The sequence below is a fragment of the Chenopodium album genome, chromosome 2 (assembly GCF_948465745.1).
Source record: "Chenopodium album chromosome 2, dcCheAlbu1.1, whole genome shotgun sequence".
NCBI lineage: Eukaryota > Viridiplantae > Streptophyta > Magnoliopsida > Caryophyllales > Amaranthaceae > Chenopodium > Chenopodium album.
In genome coordinates, this window is record NC_137835.1 from 56,672,626 (window position 1) to 56,686,534 (window position 13,909).

The following is a 13,909-nucleotide window of genomic DNA, read 5'->3' on the forward strand; positions in this document are numbered from 1 at the left end:
TTATTGTGTCAATTTAGACCCGATTTTGCATTCATTTCCCCTCTTTCTAACCCGTTTTTGAATGAAAATGTTTTGTCTCGGCTTTCCCCCACTTGGTTTGTGTTTGTCCATGTTTTGCAGGTCTATGGACTCAATTTGGCAAGCATTCGGTGCATGGTTTGTGTTCAAGGCAAGGAAAATTGAGAATGGAGAGGGCGCTCCAGCTGGAGCGGGCGTGCACCCCTCGGGAGCGGGCGCTCCAAACCTTCTGCCAAGTTTCTGCCAAACTTAATGTCAAGTGCACCCTGTGAGGAGCGGGCACTCATGGCCGTGGAGCGGGCGCTCCTCCTCAAACTTTCAAAATTGTATGTATTTTGAAGACAGCTGGAGCGGGCGCGCAACATTCTGGAGCGGGCGCTCTTGGCCGTGGAGCGGGCGCTCCTTCGTTGGGAATTCGTTTTCTTTTGACGGATTTCCCTATGTGTTTCGGGGAGTATAAATACTTCCCCCTTAGTTCATTTGTGGGAGAGACAGATATAGCCTAGTTTTTAGAGACTCCTCTTAGTTTGAAACATTCCTTTTAGTTAATTTAGCTTAATTTTCATCAATTCAATCATTGTAATAGTTGGTTTCAAGTTTGTTTCTCAAGATTGGCACTTTGTATTCAACAATTTCAAGCCTCAATTAGTAACTTCCTTCTACTTTTCTCCATTTAATTTCTGATTTTATTTGTTGTTGCATGATATTTAAATCTTCTTAGTTCTTGATAATTTGTTATTGGATGATAGTTATTTCAATTGTTAATCATTTTTCCCCAATTATTGAAGAAGTTAGAACCCTAATACTTGTTTGCATGTTGATAAATATGAGTTGTGAGTAGTCTACTTGCTAGGGGTTGGGTGAAGCTCAACCTTTTGGGTTAATTATGCAAATGTGGGAGAAGCATTGATGTTTGTATTGCAATTAAATTGATTATATGAGATTGCTTGTTAGTTCTTCAATGATAGGATTAGCTACCCTTGATTTAGGAGCTTGATAGCATGATATGCTTAGTTTGACATGGAAATGTGAATGAAGCATGACATTACTTATTGCAAATTTGATTATGTATCTTCTATTGCTAAACTAATGAGGAATCTAAGTTTAATAGTGTGAGTTGTTTCCTAATTGCATGAGGTTGATCTTACATATAGTCCTTGCTATATCTTATCCATTTCACTCCCCGTTTGTCTATTTGCCTTGTTCGAGTGGATCCCATTCCCTAGTGTCCTTAATCCATTGATTTAGAACCATAGTTTGTTTGTCTTCTTGACGAACCCCAATTCACCATTGACTTCGAATTAGCTTAAGTGTTAAGATCTTTGGCAACCATATCCCGTTCCTTGTGGACCGAACTCTTACTTGTCATTATGCTTGGTTTGTAAGGTGTTTATTAATAAATGTGTTTGATTGAGTGTGGAATGTGCGACCGTTCTAACGCCCATCAATAATCACGGTGATTACTTTAGTATAGTAGTATTGATCTCTATAGGTTAGATCCCGTACCATGCACGGTAATTTTCAGTAGTTGTAGGGAATATTTCAAGCGTTAATCCCTAGCTTGAACCCCACTGTGATCATACAGTAAAGTACGGTGGCGTCAAAAGGGAAAGAAGATAGAGCAAAAGAGTCACCAACAAGTTTTTTTAGGAACTTGTAAACCGTTCACGAGGTGAAGGTTACACCCCTTAACGATCCAAGAGATCGTTATCTCCATAAGGTCTTGAACCAAATAGGGTTCGGGGATGAAGATACAAATCCAACCTAAAAGAGATTGAACCTGCCCTAATAATAGGCCTCTACTTTATTCAGATCGTATTCATGTGCGCTTTCTGACTAACATGCAATCAATAGGATTACCCTAAACCTGTTTATCTATGTTGGTTGAATATAAATGCACAAATAAATCTATCTATGTTGGTTGAACTATAATCATATAAACCCTAAACAAGATTATTAATTATCTTATATAAGCGTGATTACAAGTACCAATTCCCTTTAAACATGCATAAAAGGTGTGATCAAGCAATAAAAATAAATATCAAGCAACATAATAATAATTAAAAAACAATAATTATAATAATAATCATGAAAATAACAATAATAATCATAATCATAATAATCATGTTAAAGCTAAGCATAATAATAGCAAGACCCTAGGCATGATACTAACAAGATTAATAACAAACCCTAGCATGTCACTAAGAATTAAAAAAATCAAAGCTTTAACCCTAACATGATACTAACATGAATATTAGGAAAGAAAATAGGAAGCATCATACTTTTAATCATACTTAGTATTAAAGTTACCCTAGACATGATACTAGGAAGATCAAAACGCCCTAACATAACATTAGGAATCATAATAACAATCTAAGCATGATTTCTATATCATAATATTAAAAAAAAAAAAAACCATTAAAGTACTTACTTGGATGCCTCGTACCTCTTTCTAATAACAAAATACACGCGTTAGTAACTTCAAGGAAAATAATAAACAATCAATTAAATTAAATAATTGAAAGAGAGATTTGGGACCAAACCCTCAAAAATTAAACCTTTCACGTCTACGGCGAAGGCAACTTCGAATATGGCTAGGTGTTTCTAAATCTAATGAATGCAGAATTTTTATATTTGTGAAAAGGCTAGTTTAGAAAAGAGAGAGAGAGAGAGAATAATCAAGAAAATATTGATGACAGTTGGTGAATCAAAACGGAGTTTTTAGGAAGCTATTTATCGAGAAAATCAGCCAAAAAGATAAAACATCAAAAACAGAGCTCTGACGCGAAAAACCAGGTTAGCGCCAAACGCTGACGTTAGCGCCAGGCGCTAACGCTAGTGCCAGTCAGGCGCTACAACTGGCGTTTGGCGCTGACTAAGAAATTGATGCGTTTTCTTAAAATCAGATAGAAATTGCCGTACAGGAGGATAAAATCGTATTTTCCTCAAAAACGTTCTTTTATTCTGATTAAAACTCTAAAAAGTCAACAAAAGTCAATTTATCAATGCTTATTGAATTAGGAATGAAAAGAACCTTCTAGAAGAATCTAGAAGACTAAAACCATTCCTAATTGCATTAGGAATGATAAATCCATATTAGGCCCTCCTCTAGATCATTGGGCCGCATATAAGGCTCAAACCGGGCCCAGTTTGATAATTTGGCCATAACTTCCTCAATATTCATCGGAATTGGGCTTATAATATATCGTTGGAAAGCTCTTTTCAAGCCCCATCCAATTACACTATTATTGGACCCATATCATGGACCAACCAAATTGGATTGGCTGTTTTCTTAAAATAGGTTTTCAAAACAGAGAGAAGAGAAAAGAAATTAAAACTATCTGCAACACTAAACTTTCCACACTTTCACTTCATTAGATTATGATTCGATGTGAAAGGTACGCATCACTGGGTTTGGTTTTGGGAAGACACAAATGGGTGTCTACAGTAGTATTATTACCAAGGTTAGATCCCGTACCATGCACGGTAATTTCCATTAGTATTACCAATACTATTTTAATTTGTGTAAAAATAATTGTCTAAAAATTGTGTGAACACTACCGAAATATTTAGTAAAATGAAACATAATTATTGATAAGCCGATAAGCTAATTATGTACTTACAAGTTATGCATTTGGTCGTATGATTGTTTTTATGCATTTCAATACGATAAAGTTAAAGCTATGTATCTAACCCCGCAAAAATATTTCCTTTTACGTAGGGGTGAAAGTAATTCGGGTTAAAATCGAACCGAACCGAAGATCATACCGAATTAGTATTTCGGTTTGGATTTATTTGAAATTCGGATTTGATCGGTTTGAAAAAGTTAAAAAATATGGATTACGGTTTGGGGATTTAAAAAACCGAAAACCGAATCTCAAACTGAAATTTCGATCTATTACATTAAGGCCCTGTTCACTTCACCTTAAATAAATAATATTCAGCAAAAATAATTTTAGTTCAGTAAAAATAATTTAGTTCAGTAAAAATAAGTTTAGTTCAACAAAAATATTCAGTTCAGTAAAAATAATTTCAGTTCAGTAAAATTCAGTAAACTTAAAGAAGATATATAATAGAAAATCTGTAAAATTAATTTCAGTTCAGCAAAAATGATTTCAGTTCAGATAAAATTAATTTCAGTTCAGTAAAAAAATTTAAGTTCAGTAAATATAATTTAAGTTCAGCAAAAATAATTTCAATTCAGTATAAATAATTTCAGTTCAGCAAAAATAAGGTGAAGTGAATGGGGCCTAAGCCTACTTTCTTTTACAAAGTATCTTAATCCCTTTCTCCTTTCATACATAAACCAAAAAAAAAAAAAAAAAACCTAATTCTCAATTCTCCTTTCTCAATATCTCTCTCACAAAGAATGTAGTTAACAAAAAAAAAAAGGTTCAGCGATTGTAGGAAATTTTTGGGTGAATTTTGGGTTTTGGGTTTAAATGTTGCGATAGAATGGAACAAATTTCAGTTTGGATTGGATTCTAATTAGCAAAATCGAATTAATTCAGTTTGGTTTGGATTGGATCGAATCTTATTTCAGTTTGGATTCGGTCTGAGAAATCCAAAACTGAATGAATTTAAATTTGATCGGTTTTGGCTATAATTCAAACCCAAACCGAACTTTCACCCCTACTTTTACGCACTATATATTATTGAAGATTTTGTCATTAAAAAAAAAGTGAAATAAAACCTATTTGAGATATAAGGTTTATGCCAGAAAGGTATGAAGTTGGTCTAATTTGGAAACATTGGGTGCTTGAGTTGAATCACTTGACTTTGGCTCTATGTTTCTAGGACATACCAACATTTTATTAGAATTGTTTCAAAATGTAGTTATATCTTATTATTAGTATCAATTTTTCATATAGTGGTATTATTTAAATATCGTTTCATAAAGGATTCTAATAAGATGTAGAAGAATGAGATATTTGCATTTATTAGTGGCACCTAGAAGGTTTGACAAAATGAGGGTTTATGAATGAATGATATTCAAAGCAAAATAGAAATTTAATGTTATTTACAATTACTAGTGGTATCTTCAAAGACATAACTTGATTTGATATTTGCATTTACTAATGGTATCTTCAAAGACATAATTAAAACAAAAGTAAACGGAAAATCAATCTTATATAATTTTGCTTTGTTGTTGAATAAAAGTTCCCATCTTCCTTAAAAAAAAGAAAATAAAATATCTAAACAAATTTTATCCATAATGTAGAACATGTCACATATTATGTTAAGAATATATTTTTAGGTTATAATTGTTGGTCGTCCAACATTTCTTTGATGATCAGATTTATTTGGAAATTTTTATAATTGAGATTGAAAAATGAAGAAGAAACTAACGTCAATTTTTTGTTTTTAGGAGGTAAATATATGAGTAGAAGATAATGCAAGTCAATTGAGATTGAAAAAAGAAGAAAGCTTTTAGAAGGTAAATACACCGAAATAGGTGAGTGAGAATACGGAAGGGGAGTACGTTTACTAAAGAGTCTGATTACACTAGTGACTAGACGATCATCATTATCATAGAATACTTAAAACCCATGACAAGACATGCTATTTTGACATTGTAGGCGTCGTTCGAAGTGCGCCTACGTTAAAGCATGTTGTGAATATCCTTGGCACTCATAGGAAGTGAGTATTGACATATATGATTAGGGACAAGGAAAGTAGGGAGCCGCTATCAGGGTAAAGTCGTATCCTCTAATCAAAAGTAATTACCTAAGTCCTCTAACTAAAGTAGATAGGGAAGTAGGGTCGAATCCACAGGGAAACAAGTCTTTCTACTCCTAATTAATTATTATAATCTAAATTATCTAGGTAACCAATATTGTTGTAAATAAAGTCTATACTACGAAGAATAAGATCGAAGGAAATAAAATAGGGAGAAATTAAATATTAAAAGACCTATGGCATAGGTTCACTAATAAACAATAATCCAGGGCAAATCATAATAAGCAATCATCAAGCATTGATTAATCAGATTATAAAGGGCTTTCGCTACGTATTATAATCACAGAGTTAATTTACCGGTATTAAATCTCATCTGTCGAATCTCGACTTAACCATTTATAAATTAGTCCGCCTATTGAAACTAAGCCTAAACATCAATTCTCATCTGTCGAATCTCGAATTAATATTGCTAAACTCATACAATTAAATCTGGCCAAACCTAATTGCATAGCATTAAATCAATCAATAGGAAATTAACCAAGCATTGATAATTAACAATCACAAATTTACCCCTTCATAATATTTATTAGATCCCCATAAACCCCAGAAATAAAACTACTCAAGCATCATCATAACTAAACTAATCAAATAAATAAAGCAAGACATAATCAAAGAAGTAAATAAAATAACTGAAATTAAAAGAGAAGAAATTATTACCAAAAGAAATCTAGATTAATGAAAGTAATTAAGAACAAAGTTGAGAGAGAATTTAAGAGAGAGAAAATATCCTAAGTAGAGAGAGAAAATCTAAAAGAGAAGGTAATCAGAATTTACGTACATAATTCGTACTTAAACCTTCCTAAAACAAAAACTAAAACAAAACTAATCAGTCTTCTAAGAAAAACACGCGCCCGATCGGGCCCGCCTTTTTGCTCTGCCCACTGCTGATGTGCCGCGCCCGATCGATCTTACGCTCACCCGATCGGGCGCGCTTCTTCCTTGAGGGTGCTTATGCGCGCAGCCGCCCGATCGGGCGTATGCTTGCCCGATCGGGCCCGACTTCTTCTTCGAGGCTTGGATTTCGATTGGGCTCGATTCCTCGGCCCAATCCAGATTTCCTCATCAGGTCTTGATTAATTGATCCAATAGCCTCGGTATCACATACCGAGCCCTTAATCACCGGCTCTCACCGATCCTGGGCTTCAAGAGTGGTCGTGTCCTTCTAGCTTCCGTAGTTGATCCATGAAAACCCGGGAAAATGCTCCAAAAGTGCAATTTCCTGTAAAACTCAACTAAAACTACGAAAACACTAGAAAACACAATTTAGTAATAAAAGTGGCCCTAAAGAGCCAAAAACACTACTAATTATGACCATGGGACGGGGGTAAAACACTATATAAATTGGACATATCAAACTCCCCCAAGCCAAACCTTTGCTTGTCCCTAAGCAAAGAGCTCATCAATGAACATATAAAACATGCCTCATCCTAATAAACAAAATCAAGCACAAACGATTCAAGATAAATCTAATGAACATGCTTCAATGTCAATCAATCTCATTCATCTAATTATCCTTCATCCCCAACAATTGTTAAGTAAAGCAAACCACATGAGCATATAGAATTCAAGACTAGTGCTCACACACTCAACTCTCATTTATGTGGCGAGTAAAAGATGTACTCGATCACTCTCCAACCAACCCCTTTATTTGTGAACAATTCCCTCCCATCTCACACTCTCGTGTGTTTAAAACAATGAACGCTCAACCTACTAGTCGACTCGAAATATGTCAAGTCATAACTTGCATTGATAAACAACACTTTCATATTCATACAACTCTATGCACAAAGGTCGGAAGGTCTTTAAAACTTGTAATGTAAGGCTTTTTAGGAAAATGTGAGAGTAAAGCCATGCTTAAGGGAGCCATATCCTAATAAAACCCTAGGTCACAACAAGTGATGACCAAAATCTCCAATCACAACTCAACTCCACAAAAGTTCACCAAACAATCATATATACAACACAATCCCAAAACTTACATATTCACTCACAAAATATGATAATATGGAATAGAGTGAATTAAAACAATCTTTGAACCACTTATTCTTTTTCTTTCTTTTTTTTCAAACTTGAACTCTTTTTTTTGAATTTTTTTTTCTTTTTTTTTTTCTTGAACAACCTTCAAATAGAACATTTGAACATATGAAACAACTTTTTTTTTTCCTTTGCTCTTCTTTTTTTCTTTTTTTTTTTTTATTTTTACCACATATTGGAAATTTTAAACTTTGTAACACAAAACATCAATATTTTCCAATCATAATATCAAAGAACAATCACTCTTCTTTTATTCCCACATTGTGCAAATAATATGCACACCACAACTCCCTCACCTCACCAACTAATAGCTCCCCCAAGCCAAGCTTGAGACTAGTAACCAATGGGGCTCATATAGGCTTGTAATGTGGCTAAATAAACAATAAAAGGGCATAACAAACAACATGGGTAACAAGAAGGGAACAAATGTATCTAATATCGTCTGAAGGCTTCCTAAGAGAACAAATGCCTTCGTCCTCCTCAATGTGCATAATATTGAGCTATATAAACATTACTAATAGTTGCAAACCAATACTCAAATTCATTAACATACCAGGAACTAACACACATCAACTAGTCAAGCACTATATTCACAAATAGTTGGCAAAATTGACGCATGTTTAGGAATCCAAACAATTAAACTTCAAATCATGATCAACAAATTCACAAAGCTTTCTAAGTATGGGACACAAGGAAGCATGATTTACAATTCATTGGAACGTATTTTTGAATTTTTTTTTATTTTTCAAATTTTTTTGTATTTTTTCATAAAGGAAAGCAATAAAAACTACACTAGGAAAGTAATAAATAGAGAAGAGAGAAAGAGAGTTACCATATATACAAGAAATCTCCCCCTAAGCCAAATCAAGCAATGCCCTCATTGACTTGGGAAGGTATCTAGAGAAGCTACTCCTCATCATCATCCATCATCTCGTACCCTCCTCCATAGCTCGAGCCAGCACCACCCTGGCTCGTTCCAGCACCACCATAACCCAAACCATCTGCAAAGTAGTTAGGGTTCACATTTTCCCCCATACCCCCAAAAGGAGCATCACCCCCATATCCATGGACTGAAGAGTAGTCCACATAAGTACTAAATGCTCCGGGGGTGGAATACCCTCCTTGGGGGTATTGGAACCAGTCGGGAACTAAAGCCTCGGGGGGAATAGCCCCTCGGCATGCATAGCCATCATACATGGGGTATAGACCCCTCCCAAGGTTCCTCACTATGTGACCTACCCGACTATCCAAGGTGCTTAACCTAGAATCTAGGTTTTGCACCATGCCCTCTACTCTCCCTTGCCCCATCTCTATACGGTCCAATTGGCTCCTAAAAGCCGAAAAGTCATAAAGGGCATTGGGGTCGACGTTATAATCGACCGAGGAAGTGGGTATGCCATAGGTGAAGGGTGGAGGTGGTGGGTAGTGTGGTGAATGGTGTTGGGGGGAATGGTCTTGGGGAGATTGGTGGGGTTGTGGTGAAGGGTGAGGTGCTTGAACCTCGCCTTGACCGTTAATCTCAAATGTGTAAGAAGGCTTCCCCTTCTCAAATTTGGTCAAGGTGGGGTTGGGTAAGGTAAAGGCTTGGTCTCTCTTACCCGATTGTCGGTGGACTATCCACCAAGTGTCACCTCCCACGGGTTGCACCCAATTTAGGCTCCCTAAATAGGCTAGGTCCATGAGGTTTGAGCCCGCTACTTTTCTATGCCCATCCGGGTTCCAACCTAGGTATTTTATGGCAATATGGGTCACTAACCCCCCAAAATAAATAGGTGCCCTAGACCTACCCGCTTCGGCCGCGTTGGCCGCCCTTTGAAAGTGATTGGCAATCCTATGGGGTATGTTTAATTTTTCAGCATTAGGGATTACATAGGACGCCAACAATTCTAACTCATCCCGCCTCACATTTGCCGGTTCATGCCTCCCAAAAATAGTGAGGCCGGCAAACCTTTGCCAAAACTTTGGGACGGGATGTTGAATCCACGTCCCTTTGGTGTGTTGGAGGTTAGCCAAACCCTCCCCAGTGAGCCTCTTGTAGACCACAACAATGTGGTCTTTGGAGGGCTCGATAGGTTTATCCAATTTCAATTCAAATAACTTCCCAAATTCTTTAAGAGTTAATCGTACAACATTGTTCAATAATCGGAATTGCACATGAGTGATTATAGCATTCATTTTAAAAAAAATTAAAACTAGAGATAAATTCTAATGTTAAATAATCATATGTATCATGGCACATTTGAAAGAAACCACTCATGCCTATACCCTTAAACAATTTTTCCACATATTTATCAAGACCTAATCTAGATAGTGTAGGATGATGAACAAAGCGGGTTAAGATTACCTGTCTATCGATGAGATTTAGCATCCTAGCCCGTTGTTCCTCCGAGGTGATAACAACCTCCTCCCATCCGGTACTTGAAACTTCGGGTTGACCATTGGTTGTTGTTGCCTCGAACTTTCGCCCCTTTGTTGCCTAGAACGCTTTGAAGCCATGTGTATGTGGAAAATTGGGTATTTAGAGCTTTCTCTCTCTTAGGGTGAGAAGGAATTATGAGAGAAAGTGAGAGAAAGTGGGTGAAAAATGTAGAGGAAGGTGTGAGGATTAAGAAGTAAAAATTTTGAGGTTTTGATGGGTGAATTTGAGGAGATCTTGGATTGAAAGTGAAGTTGAAGGTTTGAAAATGGAGGTTTTAGAGAGAGAAAGTGTGAAAGAGAAAGAAGAAGTAAGAAAGAAAAAGAAAAGAGAAAGGGGGAAGGAGAATAAATCCTCCGGATAAAAATAGGCGCGCCCGATCGGGCGAAGGTAGTTCAGGATGATTTATAAAGTGCGCGCCCGATCGGGCGACCTCCGCCCGATCGGGCGCGAACACGAACTTGGAAATCGCCATTTCGCCCGCCCGATCGGGCGAGCTTCGCCCGATATTTCTTTTTTGGCACTCGATTTCTCCGAAATTTCGCCCGATCAGGCGAAGTTTTTCTTGATTTCTTTCCTCACTTGCGCGCCCGATCGGGACTCCTTGCCCGATCGGGCGAAATAAACTTCAATTTGGACCCTTAGGTGCGCGCCCGATCAGGCGAGCCTCACCCGATCGGGCCCGTACCCAATCCTGGAGCTTCTCTTTCTTCGCCTTTTTCTCTTGAAACCTCCGTACTTTGTGATCTTAAACCTGTACAAATCACTCATGAAAGGTAAAATTCACTCTCCTCATCTCTCTAAGAAAAAGTAAAAATAAAAATAAAGAAAAATATTAGTCTAGAAAGCAAGAAATACGGGTTGCCTCCCGCAAAGCGCTGGTTTATCTAGGTCCCGCACGACCCTCTTACCACATTGAAACTCAAAGTGAACCGGAACCGCTTAGGTGAAGTAATTCAAATGCACCAATCGTAGCCCCCTCATGATATAGCTTGAGTCTTTGGCCATTAACCTTGAACTCGTTACCATGTTCGTCGAAAACTTCCACAGAACCGAATCTATTGGCCCTTTTTACAATAAAAGGACCCGACCACCTTGACCTTAAATTTCCTTGGAATAGTTTAAGTCGAGAGTTGAACAGTAACACTTTATCACCCTCCTTGAATTCTCTCGGAAGGATCATCTTGTCGTGCCACCTCTTTGTCTTCTCCTTGTAGACTCGAGCACTATCATAGGCCGTCAACCTAAACTCATCGAGTTGGTTAAGTTGAAGTAACCTCTTTTCTCCCGCTAGTTTGGCGTCTAAATTGAGCTCCTTAATAGCCCAATATGCCTTATATTCCAATTTGACTGGGAGATGACATGCTTTACCGTACACGAGTCTATACGGAGTAGTACCTATAGGGGTCTTGAATGCAGTTCTGTACGCCCAAAGGGTGTCATCCAACTTGTCGCTCCAATCTTTCCTTGACTTTACCACCACCTTCTCTAGAATGGCCTTGATCTCATGGTTAGAAACTTCAACTTGGCCACTAGTTTTGGGGGTGGTAGGCTAAACCTGTCCTATGGTAGACACCATACTTTTTGAGGAGGGTGTCTAACTTCCGTTCATGAAAGTGAGATCCTCCGTCACTTATTATTGCTCTAGGCACGCCAAATTTTGGAAAGATAGTGTTCTTGAAAAATTTGTGGACCACCTTGGCATCATTGGTAGGAGTGGCGATGGCCTCAACCCACTTGGATACATAGTCGACGACGACAAGAATATAGCGGTTCCCTTTTGAAGAAGGGAACGGTCCCATATAATCAACACCCCAAACGTCAAAAATTTCAACTTCTAAAATTCCGGTTTGGGGCATCTCATGTCGCCGCGAGATGTTGCCAGTCCTCTGGCAAGAGTCACAAGCCTGCACAAAAATGTTAGCACCCTTAAACATTGTAGGCCAATAAAAACCCGACTCATTAATCTTGGCCACCGTTTTAGTGGGGCCATGATGTCCTCCATATGGTGAGGTGTGGCAACTAGTAAGCACACTGTAGACTTCCAATTCGGGAACACACCTGCGAAACAATCCATCTGCACACTCACGAAACAAAAAAGGATCATCCTAAAATAATGTTTAACATCAGAAAGGAATTTCTTTTTTTGTTGGTAGGACAAGTCAGGAGGTAGAGTACCACCCACTAAATAATTAGCAAAATCCGCATACCATGGGTGTTGCTCTACAACTGCATAAAGGTTGTCATCAGGGAAAGAATCATCTATAGGTAGAGAATCCTTACCCTCATCATACCTGATACATGACAAGTGGTCTGCCACTACGTTCTCTGCTCCCTTTTTATCTTTTATTTCGATGTTGAAATCTTGGAGCAAGAGAACCCATCGGAGTAGCCTTGGCTTTGATTTCGCCTTAGCTATTAAGTACTTTAATGCTGCATGGTCAGTAAAAACAATGACTTTAGAACCAACAAGATATGATCTAAATTTTTCTAAAGCATAAATAACAGCAAGAAACTCCTTCTCCGTAGTGGCATAGTTGACTTGGGCTTCATCCAAAGTTTTGCTTGCATAATAAATAACATGCAAAACCTTGTTCTTTCTTTGTCCGAGCATGGCTCCTAGCGCAAAGTCACTTGCATCACAGATGATCTCGAAAGTAAGATTCCAATCGGGAGCACATATGATGGGTGCGATATCAAAGCCTTCTTAATCCTGTTGAAAGCCTCAAGACACTCGTCAGTAAAAATATAAGGAGCATCCTTGAGCAAAAGCTGAGTCAGTGGTTTAGCAATTTTAGAAAAATCTTTGATAAAGCGGCGATAAAACCCCGCATGACCCAAGAAACTTCTAGCTCCCTTAACATTAACTGGGGGAGGTAATTGCTCAATAACTGATATCTTAGCTTTGTCTACTTGTATGCCCTTATCAGATACAATGTGACCTAGAACTACTCCCTCAGTCACCATAAAGTGACATTTCTCCCAGTTTAGAACTAAATTGCACTCTTCACATCGTTTAAAAATTTAGCGAGATTAATTAGACATGAATCAAATGAAGAACCATACACGCTAAAATCATCCATAAAGACTTCCATAATAGACTCTATGAAATCAGAAAAGATGCTCATCATACAACGTTGAAAGGTAGCGGGTGCATTACATAAACCAAAGGGCATTCTACGATATGCAAAAGTGCCATAAGGGCATGTAAAAGTTGTCTTTTCCTGATCTTCAGGGTGAATCGGAATTTGGAAAAATCCCGAATACCCATCCAAATAGCAAAAGAATTTATGGTTAGCTAACCTCTCAAGCATTTGATCTATAAAGGGAAGAGGGAAGTGGTCCTTTTTAGTGGCGATATTTAATCTACGATAATCAATGCACATACGCCACCCTGTTACAGTTCTAGTGGGAATTAATTCATTTTTTTCATTAGTGATCACAGTCATCCCACCTTTCTTAGGCACTACCTGCACAGGACTTACCTATTTGGAGTCAGAAATAGGATAGATGATACCTGCATCAAGTAGTTTCATAACCTCCTTCTTGACTACTTCCTGCATGTTGGGATTTAATCTTCGTTGGGGTTGAATGCAGGTTTTATAGTTGTCCTCTAGATGTATCCTGTGCATACAAAAATCAAGGCTAATACTCTTGAGATCATCAATACTGTCCCAATAGCTTTCTTATGGGTTTGAAGAA